Source organism: Papio anubis, chromosome 6 (genome assembly GCF_008728515.1).
Source record: "Papio anubis isolate 15944 chromosome 6, Panubis1.0, whole genome shotgun sequence".
In the NCBI taxonomy this organism is placed as follows: Eukaryota; Metazoa; Chordata; class Mammalia; order Primates; family Cercopithecidae; genus Papio; species Papio anubis.
In genome coordinates, this window is record NC_044981.1 from 90,426,277 (window position 1) to 90,447,826 (window position 21,550).

Sequence of the window (21,550 nt, forward strand, 5' to 3'; positions counted from 1 at the left end):
AAATAGTTGGATCTCATTCACCTGATATGGAAACTGAAAATCCATGAATATTGTTTTACCCATTATTTTCCCCCATTTTATTAATTCTACTAATGAGGTCAGAGTTTGACATTTTAAATTAAATGAGTTTATTAGTGACAGTAGTATTTTGGTATAGATTCACTTTGTATATTTTTGTGAAGTAAATCTTTTAAAAAATACGCATTCATTTTACATCAAGCTTTAAGCCAATTCACAATTCTGGCACTCTGCAATGAACTGGAAGCCTTCTTTTGTCACCCAGAGGGCTTTTTAAAATTGTGTGTGTGTGTGTGTGTGTGTGTAAAGCCTTAAGATAAACACCACAAATGCAAATGCAATAATTAATATCATTTTGTGTGAATGGTGACTAATATGTTTCCAGAATGATGGACAATGAAAGAGCAAAGAGAACATAGATACTTGGATAATTAGTCAATTTGTCCAAACTAGTTTTTCCTACTGATAATCTCCAAATTTTTGTTTTCTTCTGTACATTAGCTAGTGATGAGTAGCAATTATGAAATAAATTGTACCTAGACATTTGCCAGATTTATGATTTTCCACTAAATATATACATATATACACAATATACATACATACATATATACACCAACACACATATATATACATTATATATATACATATTTGTATATATACACACACATGTACTTTTTGCAAGAAAATCAAAACTTTGATTAACCAAGCCAAGCACTTTGCATATCTTGCAAGATGCATCTTCAGGTCAGTTGCTATTTGGAACCTTTGGCAACTCTGTGCTCCCTCAGAGCAGTGGACACTATTATTACAGCACCATGTGCCAACTGTAACACAATCCAAATATAACCACCTGTTGTCCTGTTCATCCTTCATCATTAGTTGTTTTTCTGGTTGTTGTTTTGTTTTTTGTTTTTTTGTTTTGTTTTGGTTTTGAGACAGAGTCGTGCACTGTTACCTAGGCTGGAGTGCAGTGGTGTGATCATGGCTCACTGCAGCCTCAATCTTCCAGGCTCAATTGGTCCTCCCACCTCAGCCTCCCAAAGTGCTGCAATTACAGGCATGAGCCACCACATCTGTCCTGACTATGGGTTCTGTGTTACCCCAAGATCTCTGAGCCTAGACCAGTGCCTAGCACAAGGTAATTTCTTAATATATTTGAATAAATAATCAAGCTATGCTCCAAATCTGAGATGTACCAGGGAGGAGATTGAATTAAAAATAAGTACAGAGAAGATCGTCTGAATTCAAGGAACATAGGGAAGCCAGACATTAACACAAATTATTTTTGTTCAAACTGGAGAAAGTTTTAGAAGTAAGCACACATACAGAAGATAGAGGTCAAGAAAGTCAATGTACCAAAATTATAGCAGAAATAGAAATTATAAACAAAAAAGAAGCATTATAACAAACATTTTAATACTCTTCCTGCTGAAAAAGCATCCATAGACCAAATTTTAAGAGCATAGAGAGCATAGTTTAGTTCTACACAATAACTCTTCAACTTTGAAAATTATTATTTCAGCAAGTTTATACCCAAGTAAGAAAAATAAAACAGTCCAATATGGGTTAGTCAGTATACACATATTATCACAATGAGAAAAACTCAAAACACAGTACCTACACTGCATGACTTACACGTGACTTCAAAATGTACAAGCACCTCAATATTTGCCTGGGTGTTCAATCAGGAAGGCGCGGTCTGCCTTGTACAGGGAAGGTGTCAGAATGCATTACAAGCATACCATAGTGTTTTCGCTGCAGAACACATGGCTAAATGTGTCTCCATCCTTTTCTTCAAGGCCTAACCTTTGATGATATCGAAATTCTGGGAAGAAAGGACAGCAACTTTCTCCAGTGTTTGGATTGAATCTCTTTGGGTTAAACTATTACTCACAGAAGTGAAAATATAGTCCATTTTCTGAAAAGGCACACCAATTTGTAACTGATCTGGAAAATTTCCACTGATAAAATATATGCTTCAGTTATATATGTTAGGCACAACCAGAGGATTTTAGGGATAATCTTGATATCTTTACACAGTTCTCTACCTTCATACCATGTCTGATATCTGGAATAATGAAGGGAGAACCAAGGACAATCACTGAGAATAGGGGACCTCTGAGGTTAGGCAAGAAGGATCTTTGTCACCAAATTACTCATCATGTAATGATGTCTGTATTAGTTGGGATAGGCTAGGTTATGCTGAGATCATGGATAACTCTGAAGCCAATATGGCATAAAATAATTAATGTTTATGTGTACATATGTGCATCACGGTTTGCCTAGGGATTTTTCTGAATGACCTAAGATTGATGATGTATCCAACATCTAAATCATTGCTTGATGCTATGGTAGATAAATGCATATGGTGAATTGCACATGGGATTTTAAAGGCTTTTGCCTAGAAGTGAGACAAACCACTTTCATTAACATTTATTAACTGAAGTCAGTTACATGACCATACCTAACTTCAGGAGGGGCTACGAGGGTGCATTCTCCAGCTGCTTAGATAAAGAATGAGAACACTGGTAAATATTGCAAAAGTTATCATAGTTTATAATTGTAAATAACATCTTTTCAATTCTCTTTTATATTTTAGGGAACTGAAAAGCAACTTAAATATTACTTAAAGGTTAAGAGAAGCAATGGTTTTACCTGCTGCACTTTATATGCAAAGATCATAAGACCTCACCTAAAGCTGAGAGCATAAATTTTCCCACTATTGATGATACATTTATGAAGTGTTGATGTTATTTATTCATTCTAGAAATATAATTTGAAATATCTTAGATAGCAGTTTTGAAAACTACTATTACAGATGAAATGATTAATCAAATATTGAAAAACTATTTTTAAAATAATAAAACATTTTTTAATTTAAATATCACTTCTTCATCTTAAGATTGTTTTCATTCATGTAAAAAAGTATTTAAAAGCAAAACCAACATAGAAAATTTGTTTCAAAATATTGTTCTTGGTTGCTAACAAATTATCAGTGATCTTCTTGCCAAATCCATTCGTCTCTTTTCTGTGTTTTATCCTGTTCTCTGTAATAGACCTTCTTGACCATTATTCTTTCTGTAACTGTGTCCATCCTTGGCTTTCATTGGCATGGTTACTTGTGTTTTTCCTTGTGCCTCTAGGTTGGTTCTTCTAAGACTCCTGTTCAGGTGCTTCCTTTTTGGCCCTATTTCTCAACATTGGCATCAACCTAGCACCATCCACTGTCCTCTTTCTTTCAACTGTTTTACTAATGATGGCTTGATGAAATGATGGATGGATGGCAACCTCCATCCTTCTAGTCTCATGTATATAACCAATATCTGACGATGGGCCCCAAATCTAGTTTTCCAGTTCTGAGACATCTCTTTACATTCAGATTCATATTATAAGTTGATTGCTGGATAGTACTTTATAAACAAACCTCAAGAATGTAACATTAAATCATTCAAAAGCTGAACTAATTTTCTCCCTCTACACCACAAACCTACTTCTAATTATTTTATATAGACATATTAGTAGATATCAGCATCACATATCTAGAAACTTTCAAATTATTGTTAAATCCTTCTTTACCCTCTGCCCTCAAATACACACCACACACCCAATTGTTTACCAGGTTCTCTAATGCTTAAATTCAAAATACACATTGATTCTCATGAATTTCCTCAGCAGTCTTCCTTATCAATCTTTTGGTCTCTGATGTAGATTAAGATTTTGTCACTTGGAAATGCTTTTAGCATCTTACAAAGACTGCCATATCTTTATGCACTGTTTTGCCTAGTGTATTTTTCACACTGCCACCACACCACATGTATTTTCTTTTCTTTTCTTTCTTTCTTTCTTTTTTTAATTTATTTATTTTATTTATTGTTTTTATTTTTATTTTTGGCAGTGTCTGGCTCTGTCACCTAGGCTGGAGTGTAGTGGAGCAATCTCGGCTCACTGCAACCTCTGCCTCCCGAGCTCAAGTGATCCTCCCACCTCAGCCTCCTGAGTAGCTTGGACCACCATGCCTGACTACTTTTTGTACTTTTGGAGAGACGAGGTTTCACTGTATTTCCCATGCTGGTCTCCAGCTCCTGAGCTCGAGCAACCTGCCCGCCTTAGCCTTTCAAATTGCTGGGATTAGACAGGAGCGAGCCATTGAACCCAGATTGTATTTTCCTGAAGACGAAAGTGACCATGTCACTGCCCTGCAGAATATTTTCAGTAATTTTCCTTCTCGAAGTCCAAATGCTTGAGAATGGCAGGAGATCCTCCACAGTCAAAGCATGAGTTTATTTCCCAGCTGCATCTCTTTTCAACAGCATATACCTAGTACTCCAAGATACTGAATAATTTATTCTGCCATAAACTAATGGTCTTCAAATATTAATATGAATAACAGTCACCAAGGCAGTTTGACAGAAGTGTAGTTTCTTTGGCCCCATCCAGAGATACTGTTGTAGATGTCTGGGGGAAAACCTAGATATCTGTAGTTTCCATACATCACTAGGTGATATAGTGCAGGTGGTCTATGGATGGTAATTTCAAAGTTTTGCTTAACATGTTTTGCCATAAAATTTTTGCCCTAACTATTTCTCTGCCTGGAAATTATTTACTTCCCTTTTTGTCCCAGATGAATGCCTACTCATTCTTCCAGAACCATCTGAGTGATACCACTTCTAATTTATTTCACCTTAATTAGTTGTTCCATACTTCATGCTTTTATATAATTTGGTTATATTTTTATTTTAATAATTTATATATTTTTAGCCATTATTTTGCATATATGACTCGCCAGCTGTATTGATAATCCTTGATGGCATCTTCATTTCATTTATATTCAAACATAAGTGGTTAATATCTATTTGTTGTATTTAACTAAAGATACTCTATCTGTCTGTGGATTTTATTTCTAAAGGAAAGCACTGTGCACCAAATAAAATAAAATGCAAAAACACCAACTAAATGTTCTTTGTTATGTTTAAATAAGACACTTTATCAGATTTGCAGATGATGCTCAATGTATTCAATAGATGATAGAGCAAGATTCAAATATATCTCAGCTGACTGAAGTACTGGAATAAAATTTGTATGGACAAACACATAGTACCATATTTATGTTTTAAAATATCAGTTGCATAAAATCTAGATGTGGGAGATATATCGAGTAACAGTTAATGTAAAAATAACTGGAGGTTTTATCTGACGACAAAGACAATATGATCCAAAGTACTATTTAACTAGTAAGGAAGCTAGATTAATTTTAATCTGCACTCATAAAAGTCTGGTGTCCCTATCACAGGATATAATGGTCCCTCTGTGAGCTACGATGATGAGTTCAAATAGTAGATGTTATGTTGCGTCTATGCCACCATACAGGGATATTTACAAATTAGAACTGTGTCTAGAGTATTAGTAGAAGAATATGAAAATAGGTTTGGAATGGTTACTTGACAAATTGTTGAAGGGACTGCTTAGAAAGAAGATTAAATGAAGAATGGTGTCTGTCCTCACATGTGTAAGACAGTATCATGGAGAATAGAGATGCATGCTGGAGTTGCCTCGGAAATAAGCATTGAAATTATCTATCCTAGGGAGGAAAAATTTCTCTCAGAATTAATAATTTTTGTTGAATTTGCTCACTGAAATAAAGAATCTCCTAGAGTAACACATTTCCCATTCTTGTAGATTTTTAAAATTTTATTTGTTTATTTATTTATTTTGAGATGGAGTCTGGAGTCTCACTCTGTTGCCCAGGCTGTAGTGCAGTGGTGCAGTCTCAGCTCACGGCAACCTCTGCCTCCCAGGTTCAAGCAATTTTCATGCCTCAGCCTCCCGTGCCACTGTGCCTGGCTAATATTTGTATTTTTAGAAGAGACGGAGTTTCATCATTTTGGCCAGGCTGGTCTCGAACTCGAGACCTCAAGTGATCGCCCGCCTTAGCCTCTCAAAGTGCTGAGATTACCAGAGTGAGCCACCGTGCCTGGTCCCATCCTTGTAGATTTTATGCACACCTGTCACCAAAGGGAATGTGTCTGTACCACAGAGAATCTAGTATCAAATGATCTTTAAAGGACCTTTTACTCTAACATTCTTCTTTGTTTGTTTGTTTAAGGTCAGGTTTATTGAGGTATAATTTACATACAATAAAACTTACCTTTTTTTTATGTGGACAGTTTTAAGAAGTTTGGTAAGTGTACATTTACATGTATATATCATGTTACTCCTACTACAGTGAAGATATAGAATATCTGTATTCCCTCCAAATTTTCTTATGCCCCCGTTTAGTAAATTGCTTACACCATTTCTACCACCTGACAACTCATTTGATTTTCATGCCTACAACTTTGCCTTTTCCATAATATAACATAAAGAGAATCACACATAGTGTTGCTTTTTTAAAAAAAAATCAGTGGATGAATGAACAAAGAAAATTTGGCATATATGCATGCAACTGAGTACTATTCAGCTATAAAAAAGAATGCAACCCAGCTATTTGTAGTAACATGGCTGGAACTGAGGGTCAATATGTTATGTGAAATAAACTCTTTCTTTGAGGCAATGACAAATATCACATGTTCTCACTTATATGTGGAAGCTAAAAATTTGATCTCATGGACATAGTAGAGTGCTGCCAAGCTTTCTTTTTGCATATTTTTAAAAAAATTTTAAAGTTCTTACTGAAATTTTATCATTAATTTTAAATAAGTCATCCCATAATAAACTGTCTGTATGTAGAAATGCTCTCCAGCTAAATGAACTCATACAGATTGAGTTAATCATACTCTGGTCTAATGCAAACTCACAAAACACACAGACACATATGCATATACATACACACACACACATACACACCATTCCATACACTCTTACAGGGAGAAGTACCACTGCTGATGTCATCTTCATATGTGGGATTCTTTCTCACAGTTATTTCTCAGATTTCCTCTCTTGGTCTGACACCCAGTGATATGAGGAGAGTACACAGTAGTGCCTGAGGAGGAGCCGTCTTCTCTCCCATGGATCTCATGATGCTAGTGAGCTTAGTCCTTGCATAAAATGGGTCTTCTTTCATTGTAGCCATCATCCTTTCATCTACTTGAAACATTTTTTTTGTTTGTTTTATTTTCCACCCCTAACTGAAACTTTCCCTAATAAAAAATATTTGAGCAAAAACCTGAAGTTTCTTGGATCGTTAATTACATCCATTATATTAGGTGACTGAGAATTGCTATATCAGGTTGGAAGATGCATAATTTGGGAAACAGGGTTTTTTTGTGGGAGGTCTGCTGTGGGATGTGTGGCACTTTAGAACAGCAGGAAGGTACTCAGGATGGCATGGGGATAAGGTCAGAGAACAAAGAACAAGAATCATTAAAGATCTTTCTATTTTATGGAGTACTTTGTGAATATTGCATCATTGAATCCTTACAATGATGCATAAAATTGAGCATGATTAAGTCTTTTCTGCAGTTGAAGAAAGATCACTGCAGTAACATGGTTAAAGTCACATTGCTGCTAATCCAGGACATAGTACATATGAATCAGAACTTTCCATTCTGAATCATTCCTTCAGTTCGTTCATTCCCCAGATATATGCTTATGTCCTTTCCATAATCATTTTATAAGCTTTGCTTGAAGGATAAGGAAACAAGGGCTCTGAGACATAAATGAAATTTCTTAGGAAAAAATAATAAAGAAATTTTAGTGGTAGAATTTTAGTTCATGTTTAGTCATCACTGTTCCTGCTCAATCTTCACAATTCAATAAGTAGGGAGTGGTACTCTATATTTTGTCTGTTACATTTACCTTTTTACCGTTTTCCAAATTTGAAGATAATTCCTAGAATAAGAGGGTCATGTAGTACTATTTTGAAAAATTAGAGTCATTCCCTTCCACTTCTTTCTTGTGCCATTCTATATCGTCTGCTTAGCCATGCTTTGCTCCTTCCTTTGCTACTCTTAGGTTACTCTTTATTTCCCAACAGTTTTCTCATTATGATATAAAAAGCCTCCTAATATATGAACATATCATGTATCAAGACTAGTGGAAGTATAATATAGTGGTTAAAGATTTGGTGTCAGCCAGTTGCAGTTTGATTCCAGTTCTGATCTCTCTGCTCTTAGTAAGTCATGAAAGCCTGAGTAAGTCTCCAAATTCTATGTATTCTAATTTGGAAACTAAAGATATTAATAACTCCTTTATAGCATATAGTATCATTATCAGGAATGCAAAAAATTATGCCTGTAAAAGTATTTAGTACAGTGCCTACCAGAGGCGATGCTCAATAAATATTAAATGCAGTGAAATGTCCTAGGTGATTCTGTTAATATGCTGTGTTGGTCAGGTCAAATTATGCCTATCTAGAGAAAAAAAAAAAAACACATCAAATAAATATTTTGAAAGTATATTCTATTTGTTTTAGAAAAAAAAAGTTCAAGAAATTGTGGTGACAAAAGTCTCACAATGACATAAAGTCAAACCTGGGGATTAAATTCAGAACCTTAAGCCTATGTTTTGCTTCTAAAATGTAGACATCCAAGAGAAACAGAAGAGACAGCAATGTAGCCCAGTAACCTAATAATGCACTACTGAACGCTTCTAGCGCTGCTAATATATTTTCAGTTTCAGATGGCTTTAAAGTAAATTTCTCAAATGCACTTCAATCTGGTTAGATACACAGCATGACAATAGCTGTGTAGAAAAATCAGAGTTTATGGCTCATCAGATCTCTATTTTAGCTATGTGCAGAATGGCTGCTGTACTCACTCATGGCTCCGTTTAAACACTTGGCTGTTCGACATTTATACATCCGTTAATTAGCAGCGAGGCATGATTTAAAAGATAATGTTCCTGACGTTCAGCATATATGAAGCAGTAAACAGCTTTTGTGGAAGATTAAATGCTTTAGCAAATCAGAGACATTTGGTGACCCCCAGCAACCATTTGTTGCCAGAAAACTGCAATGCTACAATTACTGTGCCGGGGGGAAAACATACTCAACCAACAGCACAACAAACAGAAGAATGCGTTTGAATTTGCCTCTTGTAGGCTTAGAAATATGACTCTTTTCTTGTTTATTTTTTATTTTATTGATTGAATTTCATTTGAAGAGAAGTTCATATTTATAGCCAAATATAATGTACTTTAACATACCTTAGATTGAAAGGACTTAACAGTTCTAGGGATCAATGTATATTTACAATTAAGAAGTTCAAAATATGTGGCTAATATGAAAACTATAATTTTCTAAAATTTACCTTATAAAATTAAATATAATTCTGTATGATACCTATTGCTGTCAATGGAATGTTAACAAAATTTTGGATTTTATATAATGCCAATCATATATTCATAAATACAGTATGTTTACAAAAATCAAAATATATTTGGCTTGTTATATGGACAATAATAAGATAAAGTAACCCAAATTATTGCTTGGAAAAATCTGAATACTATCAAACATACTTTTATGTTAACACAAAATTTGAAAATTTCAGATTTATATAAAACTTCATATTTATATATCAAATTTACAAATCAATATATTCCTAATGAAAATTATATACATATTTATAATTTTATGTATACATATAATTTCTAAATTAATTTGTTAATTTATACATATATTATGTATTCCAATATAAAGGCCCAGAAGTGTAAACATATTTAAATAAAAATAATATTTATAAATGCATTTTTCCCTAGATCTCTTGATTCTCAAGTTCTTCTATTATTCATTTTTAGTTTATTTATCCATGTAAATATATTCTGAATGAAAAATAATTAAAACAATAAAACAACAAGGAGAAATAAATATTTGGCAGGAATAAAGAAGATATTTGATAATGTACAGTAGTCAATGCATGGAGAAAAGTTATTTTAGTACATAGACATGTCTATGTTCTAGGCTTACTGGAAAAAAATTACATGGTCTAGTAAGCTGTTTTAGCTCTCAATAAGACAAGAATTTCCACTGTTCTTTCTCCATAATTGGATTTGGTATGCATTGTAAAAGAAACAGCACCTTTCACTGAGCAGTGTTAGTAACCCATTTTTTAATAATACAAAAGGCTTCTCACACCACGTGTTGATCACCATAAATGCTTGTCTAACCCACTTCTCTTTCCTTTCTCCCAGAGGCATTTTTCTGCAGGCCAGTGTGGTTGTAGATGGGGGTAGTGGTAGTAAAAACTTTTAACAGGAATCTGAGATCCTTATTTTCAGTGTTTCTTTTTGGTTTTTCTAAGGCACTGCTTTTAAATTACCATCAGAAGCTTGAAGTTGCAAAATTGCTTTAACGATAAAGGTACATTTTGTTTGGGGAAGTGAAATTCTGCATTCCGTGAAATCTATATCTTTTTTGAATGGCTATTGGGGAAGAGACATTGCAGTAGTTTGAAGCACTGCTTTAATACCTGCAGAAAGGCTGAGGATGCACAGAGGCATCTGCCTTCACTGTGACTAAAATGTTTACTTTAGCAAACACTGCTCTATTAAATTTCAAAGTGGTGCTCTTTGAATTTTAAATTGTAAAGGAAACCTGGCCTCCATTCTTGAAAGCTTTGGTTTAAACATAAAAAGGAGAAAGTAGCTTTGAAGTTTGAATGAGATGCATGAACTCTCCTTTTTTCACTCAGTTTGAAGAACTTATAGTGTGGGCATGTGTGCTATTTATTATTCTAACTTATGACTTGAGTGATATTCTTATTTCTTTCACCCTTGACCATTCCTACTCTAAAAAAAAAAAAAAATAGGATTTGGGGTTAATGTAAGGTTCATTTATTATTCTCCAATCAGGAAATGTATCTAACAAAATAATTTTAAACATTTTTCTAAACAAACTACTTTACTGCTCTTTAATGGACACCTAATTTTTCAAATTGTACCTAAACTCCAAGATTTTTGTTAGTGCTTTTTGTTCATTTCTCCAGAGCTTACTATGAAAATAAAAGTAAAAATACAGAAAATTTGTATTTTTGGCATAGACGTTCACCTTAATGAGTATTTATTTGGGCAGATGAGTGTTTGCATAATAGAACAATCCATGGACCAGAGATAATTGAGCATTACAACAAGTTATGTCACCTATCTACAAATGGGAGCTATTAACTCTCCACTTTACTTACTTCAATGAACTTTTTAAACCAAATAATTACGGATGCACATTCACAAAATAAGCCTTTTCAGGGTCAGTTCATTTTATCTGCTATAATGAATAATAATCTTGATAGTATTGTTTCTATTTTAAAATGAAATAAGCTTTTTATCATAAAATTTGTCAAGGCATTACTCTTAGCAAGTAAACACTTTAAATAAAATAATTAAAGAATCATAGTACATGGAGTAAAACTTATTAAATTAACTTTAAATTTTCTTCCTGAAAATTCCACATAACATTTAAGGGAAAAAAAGGGAGAAAATTTGTAGCATTATTCTCATATATTATAACATGTTTGTCTTGATTCAACAACTGTTCCCACCAATAAAACCTGTTCTAAACAGAACATGCTCTTTCCTTATTAAAATAAACAGAGATGACTAATTTGTCTCTGAATACGGTAAGAAAAAGAGAGAGCTGTTAGCAGTCTCCTCTTTTCCCAAATATCTGTTTTATACTCCTTCCTTAATTCTCGCTTGCATATTTAGGTTAAGAAATGAAAGGTATTTACAGAAATATTCAATATACTTATGAATCAATGAAGCGTGGAAAATTCCTTATTAATACAGTCAACTAGCATAGACATTTGCCAATGGGAACTGAGGCTATCTGATAACCTACACAGCCATCCACCCTAGCTAATACATCTCCAATCTCAGGGGAGCAAGAGGGCCATAACAAGGAGCTCCAGAGACTGAGCAACTCTCTTCCTCAGCAATTCACAAACTGCTATTTTGGGGAAGAAGATCTACTAGAAGTGACTTTAGTTATATAAAGTCTAATAAATGCTGTATGTCATTTTCTTCTTTTAGAAATTTCATATGCACAATATAGTGTTAGGTCCTGCAGTAAAGAAATCACAGAACTGTCAAAAACCCATACCCTTTGCAGCATGTTTTGTGATTCTTTGACCTGGTGCCTGGCAATAAGAGTAATAATATCAAGAAGTAACACAATTATAATTTTTATATCCCAATAGACTCGCATAAAAATATCTTTGCAATTTCATTTTAACATAAATAATATCTTTCTGAGATTAGAGCTATACCATAATGGGGTAGAATGTCTTATGTGGTAATAAGCTCTCTGTCGTTTGGTTCATTTGGTAATACTCAAGCAAAGATTGGTATTGGTGTAGCAGTCTGTGTGTTAAAAAACATCTCTGCACTATATTTTGGATACTACTAAACATCTAGAGCAGTTCAAAATTCTAAAGTATATGATTTTTTCAATGCTTTGTGTAAATTTGCTTTTCATGCTCATCACTTTGCCTATTAATAAATAATCTAAAAAGGGAGCCATATGAAACATTTTAAATCATAATTATATATGAAACAAGCCACTATGTATTACTAATATATATTTAAGTCCACATATATTATATTTGTCCAATGCTAGTAATTGGAAACTAATTCAAATCATTTAACTTAAATTATGCATAAATAAAAAACAGATTAAACATCTTTTGAAATGACAGGCATGCATCTGTATCAAAACATTAAGAAAAAGATCTGAGTTAATGCTGAATAGTTATAAAACACTTAACAAATTTTTAAATGCTTTTGTTCTCCCATGCTTTTTTAATAGTATGTCAACTGTAATGTTTAAAATAGTAAACACTTGTTTGATATAATTGGTAATCTTTATGTCCATCTCTGTGAGATACTTAGGAAAGCCTTCAGATATGAATCACATGTGGGCCTTCTCTAAGGATTCTCAACACATGAATCAAGTTAGCTAAAATGCATCTGCTTATGACTAAATGCCTCTTAATGTTATAAATACTCTTTTTCTGAATATTTAGGAATTATTATAATAATGTTATATGAATAATGAGGTGAATTAAAAACCTCTGAACTTCAGAGAGAGAGACAGAGAGAGACATACACATGAACAAAAATGAGCCTAGAGGATTCCAGTCTCTCTGGTTTAAATAAATACATGAATACTATTGAATGTGTTGATTTTGTGACATCAAATGAATAGTAAAAAATAACATCCTTGAACTACCACATATCGTAAAGTTTCTGTAAAAAGAAAAGATGTTTTCTAACCACACCACAGTAAGTATTTTTAAATCTCCAGATTTCATTGAAAATTTCCTAAACAAATGTAGAAACCACTCAGAGCCATGAGAACAAAGGAATCTATTTGAAAGAATAGAAAACCTTCTGAATTAGCACTGTGGAATATCTATGGTGCTAAACTGTAAATTATTTTACAGTTTTTGGATATGTTTGAGTTTGTTTAAAACTTAAATGATTTTTCTGATTTACTTGATTTAAATGAGACAAGATTACTATATAAATGTAACTCAATCATCATGCAGTCATCTAGGGGGAAAGTGAACCATTCAGAAACATTTTCACATATGTAATTTGTATAAACCATAAGGTTACAATTAAGAAATCTTAGGAATATATATGACTGTGACAACAGCGGTGGTATCAGCCCCTTTGTCTTCTTGCTATAGACAGCAATATCCTCAAGGATAGAAGATTGCCTGCTTCTATTTTATGAGTCAAGAAATTTAGTATTTCTACTCTCAAGGTACTACATTTTTAAAAATGACTCACAATGCATAAGTGTAACAACATGTTACTTTACTCCAAACTTTCATCATCAAAAGTACCTAAATTCGGAGGATTCTACACTAGTTCTTTCATGCAACTCTGCCCTAAGAGCTCTCAGCACCTTATGTCGTCATTTTCTACTCATTTCAAATTTTTTATAAAATGAACACATCACAGGAATATTTCTATTCTCAGTAGTTTACGGGATCCAAATAAAGTTGCTCAACTTCCGCACAATTCCCCACCTCACATCATCCGCCACACAAGTTAAATGTAAATTTTCCATCTGGCCTTTTAAATAAGGACACTTCCATTGGTTCTTATTATAACTATTTTACTTATATTCCCACAAACTTTCTTCAGTTTAGATACTAGATTTATTTGCCTACCTTGTTAGAGAAATTATGTAAGCATTGATTATTAAACTTCTGAGAGTTCCTTAATGATGTGCTATGTTTGTTTTATCCACAGTTTCACATTAATTTCCTTTCTTACAGATTATCAAAATCATAATGATATATTTTATTAAATAAACAAATATATATAAAGCACTACCATGTGAAAAATACTTTCTTGTGGAAAACAAAAAAATAAAAATCCTGGTTCCTGACTTTGCAGTCTAGAGGAAACAGAAACGTGAATAATGAAGACATTCATTATGGAAAGAAGACAAAACTCTCCATGATGAAAGAGTCCAAGGGGAAAAGGAGAGATTATTTCCAATTGCGGAATTCCAGAGAAAAGTTAATGTTTCCATAGGTGACAAAAATATTCTGTGGAGAGGGAATCTCCATTATTGGCATGGAGAATCAGTTTCACTGGGATTTCTGGCATAGTAAAGTATCTGCTGCAGTGTCTTCAATCCAAAATCAAAACAACACAGATTTCAAAGAGCACTGCACTTCATTTATTTTGGAAAACCATTTTTCTCTGAGTTTTCAATTTCTTTCTCTGTAAAGGACATCTTTTCTAATCTATATTCATGAGGACTTCTATAAGTTTGAGTAACAAATGGAATAATGTACAAAAAAACTTTGAAAATTGCCATTCAAAATAGCAGGCTTTTTTGTCAAACTCTTCATGTATATTTAAGATAGTGATATGGATTTTTGAGTGAAAGTTCTTGAGAAATAGAAAATATGAATGTATTACTGATGCGTAACTACTTTTTGTATAAAAAGAACCCCAGTTCTAGGAAGGGGTTAGAAAACGGACAGACTGTGAAAGTCGGAGAAGTGTTTACCCTCATTTTTTTGTTATCTAACTAGTTACAAAGAGACAAGGAAGCCCTCTAGATGATCTTTTTTATTCAGAAAACATTAAGTACAGCAGGTCCTCAAGTACTGTTTCATGACACGCCGTTTCTTTATAACACTAATGAGAAGGAAAACTGGTTCCCAGTCCAGGCCACTTTATGTAGAGTTCGCACATTCTTCCCATGTCTGCGTGGGTTTTCTGCGGGTTCTCTGGTTTCCTCCCACATCCCAAAGCTGTGCATGTTAACTGGCGTTTCTGAGTGGTCCCAGTCTCAGTGAGGGTGCGGGTGTGAGCCAGAGCTGAGATGGGATGGCGTCCCGTCCACTGCTGGCTCCTGCCTTGGCCACTGGATAGGCTCCGGCCACCCACAGCCCTGAACTGGAATAAGCGGGTAAATAATCATCTTGCTTATTTTATTAATCTTTCTTAAAAGTAATATAGTTCACTTTAATTTCAATGTTTATTAGTAGAAATGTTTTCATCTTTATTTGGAAATTTGGTGATGTATTTGTGATGAGAAATATGCCATGGGAACTTAATTCTTGTTTTATTAACTCACCTAGGGTAAAACTGGTTTTGTTACACGTTGTTTCATTTAAGGTCACAGTTTCCAAGAAGCTCTCCACCATGTTAAGTGAGGACATACTACACTTCAAAAAAAAAAAAAAAAAGGCATCTGGCATCCTCTGTTTCCTCCCCAGCCTTGTTCGGGGTAAGGGATGAATCTAGGAAGTTTTGCCATTTGACACACACATACAAGTCAACTTTTTAAAATTTTATTTTTTTTAATTTTTATGGGTACACAGTAGTTGTATATGTTTATGGGGTACATGAGCTATTTTGATACAGGCATATAATGCATAATAATCACATCAGTGTAAATGGGTATTCATTATCTCAAGCTTTTATCCTTTGTGTTACAAACAATCCAATTATATTATTTCAGTTTTTTAAAACTGTGCAACAAATCATTCTTGACTGTAGTCATCTTATTGTGCTATCAAATACTAGATCTTACTTGTTCCATCAATCTGTATTTCTGTAGCCATTAACCATCCCCACTCTCCTCCAACTGACCCTACCATCACTCAACTCTCTATGTTTTTTTTAATTTTTAGCTCCCGCAAATAAGTGAGAACATGCAAAATTTGTCTTTCCATGCCTGGCTTATGTTTAATAACAAATTATGAAGCATGATTTCAAAGAATATCAATGTAAACAAGCCAGAGTCCAACCACATTCATTGTTTATGATGTTAAGGTCATTTCTTTGAACCACACTCCTAGCACTATAGTTGACATTCTCTCTGTTAGGACTCCTTAAATGCTCTGAATCACACTGTTGTACATTTTCAACACAAAACAATTTAAATTTCTCTTGTATTTTACTGTTAAAATAATAATTACCCCCTAAATAATGAACGATTCAAATGAGTCAATAATAAAGTTACCAATTTAATTAAATAAATGGAATCTAGATAAATCAAAATATACATTCTGTTAATCTTTTGTATTTTATTGGTAAAATTATAAGTTTTCTACTATGAAAAATACAGGCTATAATAAATGTCAAAATCTCTAGAAACTAACCAAAATACAATAAAAATAATATTCAAAATGAACACTTGAAAATTATAGACTCATTCCAATTCATGTCAATCTTATCTGTAAACTGCTGAAAAATGTAAAGTCCTCAAAATAGTTAAGCATAATTGACCAATAGAAAGATCATTTGGGATTTTCCTTTTATTCAGTTCAAGATGATCACATGATACATTCCAATTTTCAGTAGAAACTATCACATTAGGCAAACTATTTAAATATTAACAAGTTTTCATCAAATATTAACTTTAAACACATTAGAGATCATTTAAATCTAAGAGATACAATAATTTAAAATAATATAGTTATGGTGAAATATAATTAGTGGCACTTAGTAATAAGTGATTTTACTCCATATTACATATTCTAGAGGGAACAGAAAGGAATATTGTTTTGTGTGATAAAATTTACCTAAAGTATGATCAGCGTTTTAGAAGTTTTCTCAGCCTTCACAGAATATGTTCTCATTCAGGCACTACTAAGTGTACTGAAAAATCCAAATGTAATTTTTACAATTTTCCAGAAACAAAAATAAGGGATAGTTCACCAATGATAGTGGCTTACAGCTTCAAATAGTTGTATGCTTGTCAATATTTCTATGTAATTCTGAAAGAGACTAATGTTGGCATTTCGCAGAAAATATTTGAGCAAGGATAGTTGTTCCCATTTATAATTGCTTTCTACTTCCAAGATTGCAAAGTTCATTTACAAGCTGTTTGACAAAAACATGGGACTTTCAAATCAAATATTGTAAGAGGAAACACAACCATATTATCATTACTATTTTATAATACAAACATAGTACAAGAGACACCTATTGAAAGTTCAAAGAAATTTAACCTCAAGTCAGCAAAATAAAATTTGACCAGGATCTTACAGTTTGTAAAGTCTTATTTTTAAAAAGCTTCATCTTGAATAATAAAATCTTCCATCTTACTGCCAGAGATTTGATTTGGCATTAATCAAACACATATTTTTCTTCTTTATTCTTAAACTAATTTCTAACCTAGAGCATTAGCTTCATGCTTTTCCTTCTGTAAACTTTATAACTTATGCTGCTGTTTACAATAACAGGGCGTATCTGTGGAGTTAACCAAAGCAATTTAAAATATTTTTGATTTACCTGATCTTGTTTAATCACAGTTTGAAAAAATTGATCACGGCAAAACTTTTTGGCAGACATACATTTAGTTCTTAATTTACTGAAGCTGAGTTTCTATGCGATAGCAATTTTTTTCTTCAGAATTAGCTAGTGCTACCTGGTTGACTCTTGATTTCATGCTAACATGGTAAGAAAAAACTGCTTTGCTAATCTCTTTGACCTGGAGTAACTGCAAAGCTAAGTCCTTGTAATATTACAAGGCTGAGCTTATGTCCAAACTAGATATTTCAGGTGTTTCAAATGTAGTACTTGAATTTTCAGCTTCTTTAATGGAAATGCAACATTACCACGCTGCAAGAAGACATTAACAACAATATATTTCCAAGACATGCTTTTACATTCTAAGGTTATTATCATAAACATTTAAAAATATACATCATTCAACACAATAGATAATGAATTTAAGTTCCTAAGGGAGTTGTTTTCCCACTGATTATGAATGAAACCCATTATAATTGATGGTGACTGTGCGTCCACCTCAATGAGCAGCTTTGCTCTTTTTCGTGTACGCATCTGGACTTAGATTATTTAGAAGTTATTTTTTCACATTTAGATAACTCAGATGTCTCAATGACTGCTTCACATTTGTAAATCAATAAACAACCTCAAATACTACTGTATTTTTTTTCAAAATTTAATTACTAGTATACTCTCTTGGTTGACAGTTGCATGTAATCTTTTTCTCATCAAGAATGTTTATTATACATATGAGGTGTACAAGTAATAAAAAGCATAAACCAATATCAGTATTCTGCTAGAATTATTTACCTTGGCAATTCAGTCAATGTTATTTTTGACATCTATCAACCCCATCCCATAACAACAACTTTCCTTTCCTTTACCCTTTAGATAATTTTATCTGTGCCATGGGAATATTAAATTGCTTCTTTGCATGAACACTTAATCATCCTCCGTACTACACAGCCAATTTTAAGATCTTTGGTGATAGATTGTCCTAGTGTTGGACTTGATTGTTCTTAATCTGTTCTCTATTCTCCTGCTCCACTCTTATGAGAGGAGTTCACCTCTTCAGATTACATTTTTCGTGATCCATAGTCATCTGGCTCTGGCTGCCTTCAACAATGGAGACACTGGTGAGGGTGCCTTTTGGAAGGCAGTAAGAAGAGATAAGCCAAGGCATTGTCACCTTCATCTTTGCTGAGAAGTTTTCAAATGTGGCTTCTCTGGGGTTCCAGCTTGCATCTGACAGGTCTATGGTGGCTCAAGTATTGAAAGGATGATCTCTGATATCTAATATTATCACTCTTTATCCCTCCAATCTAAGATTAATAATAGCTTTCTACTATTGATAATCTCTGGATTACCCCATCACTCCTTGCGTGGTTCCCCAAATCCACATTACCTCTGCAACCAATTTCCATGATGAAATGCCCTGCTACAAACATTTTAAGTGCTTTCTGATTACAGTTTGATATATCAGTCTTACACATTATCACAGAGATATATAATGGTATGTTGTCATTTTGATTATATGTTATATATCAGAAAATTGAGACTTAGAGATATTAACCTGATTTTTTTATTTATGTCAACTGATGGTGGAAATTGAATTTGAATTTAGATTAGTCTGCCTCTTCATTCAGTGCCTTTCAACACAGAGCATGTGTCTTGCACGATAATCTATATATTGATAAGTATCTAAATTTTTCTTTACTGAGCTAAGCCTGCAAGGATCATAATATATAGCTAGAAATATCTCATACTCATTTACTTTGTAAGAAGGCTTTCTAGTGACATAGTGTGATTTATGCTTTGGAAAATACAGAGTGCTGGGCTGCAGATAGCTTCTCAGGAAATGGGTGGAATCTGGGAGACCTGACAGGAGTTTGTGTTATAATCCAGGCAGAAGGTCATGATGGCCTGGCCAGAGTACTGGTGTTGGACAGATGATAATATTCAGATTCTAGGGTATGTTTTGAAAGTAGACACAATAGGAGATTGGTACAAATTAAATGCAAGATTGGAGAGAATGAACTGCTGCCATCAGCTGAGATGAAGAAGGCTATGAGAGAAGCATGTCTGCAGAGATTCAGGTGAATCATCAGTAGAGTTTTACACGTATAAAGTTATATTCTTACTGATTAAATGGTGTCATCATGAAAACTAGCTTTCTGGTTAAGAAATGTAGCTATCATGCAAGCACCCATATGCACTATTGTAATCTAAGGAACTCCAAGAAAATTTAAACCAGTTTAACAAACCATTGGAATTAAAATCATGTCATTTGAAAAAGTCAAATTCCAGAAAAGGGACAAAATAATCAAGGATGCCTTAAAAGTCTTAGGTAATGTCACTGCGAAGGTTTCTAAATGATGAAACAGTCCTAGGGTGACAACTTTCCCCAGCATTGGATATACACAGAACCCGCCTTGCCTCGAAGACATGAAAGCCCAACAAAACCTATGGTTTAATGCAAATTAAAGATTTACATAGTTTATAATTAAGCATAACTTATTTTAGAAACTCAGACTAACGTGTGTGTAAATGTCTATTTTCTGCTCATTGGCTGTTAATCTAAAAGCAGATTTTTGCCATCTTTCTACCATTTGCCCCTTTGTTGTTTTAAGCCAAGTTCTCAAATAGACAGGCAATTCCTTAAATACTGAGGTGAGTTTGCCAAAGAATTTAGTGTAAAAATGAGTTCATATATAGTATATGACAGTCTATAAAAATGGAACCAGAGCAAAAAGAAAAAAAAAACTGTAAATGGAGTGCATTGCACATGGCAATCATAATTTCAACTCAGGACTTGTATTCCCAACACACAGAATTGTCTCTCCATGTATAATTGAGGCTGTAGCTTCATTATATGTCCTTTTACAGAGACTTTGCCTTCTAAACCAAATAAAAATTCATGTTTGCTGTCAGTCTAATAAAACTACTATTAAAACTTGCCTCCTTTTATTTTGATGCTTATGAATGTTAGTAGCAGTAATATTTTGAAAATTGTATTAGCATTTTGGCATGTGAAGGCAATCTCATACCTAAAAGCATGTAGTATCAAAATTTTAAAGCAAAGTGAGTAAGTTGTCTTTGTTTCATAGACCCTTGTATTTAGAACTAGGAAGGACTCATTCATTTACTAAAATAGTTAAGGATATTTTTTTCTTATACAAATTGGAGAATGCAAAGTTATAAAATACTTAGATTATGTTTCTCATTAAGGGTCCTTTATCCATTTTACCAGAACAAATAATAATGTCCACAAAGGATAGAAATTACTTGCAGCTGTTTTTCCAGTGTAGGAAATGAAGATTACCAAGAGGGCGTTGGTTTTTCATTGAAAGTCCAGATGATGGGTGGAAAATTTGCCTCTATTATATCTTGGAAGTGGAATCTCAGGTATGTCTCACTAACGCATGCATATTTAATTGTCTTAAAGAAAATACTTAATTAGGACTTGTATCTTCCAGTTTGTGATCATTTGTATATTACTGTTTGATTGAGACATGAAGCTATGTTTTGACCATTTACTATTCAGACATTATTCTATGTATTATTTACACTGTAATGCAAAACAAGTTGCCCCATCTACTGTTATAATCTACACACACACAGCACATTACAACTTAATCATACTAAAACTTGGTAAAGATAATGGTTTCTTATTAAAGCCTAGTAAGTACTATCCTTCCTTAACACTCTGTGAAATATAAATGTAGCTTAAAAATTAAGACTATATTTGCAATTGCTCAAAAAGAAAAGAGAATAATATGATGCCATAAACCTCAAAAAGTGGTGACAAAGGTCAAAAAGAGTAGAATTTAGAGGT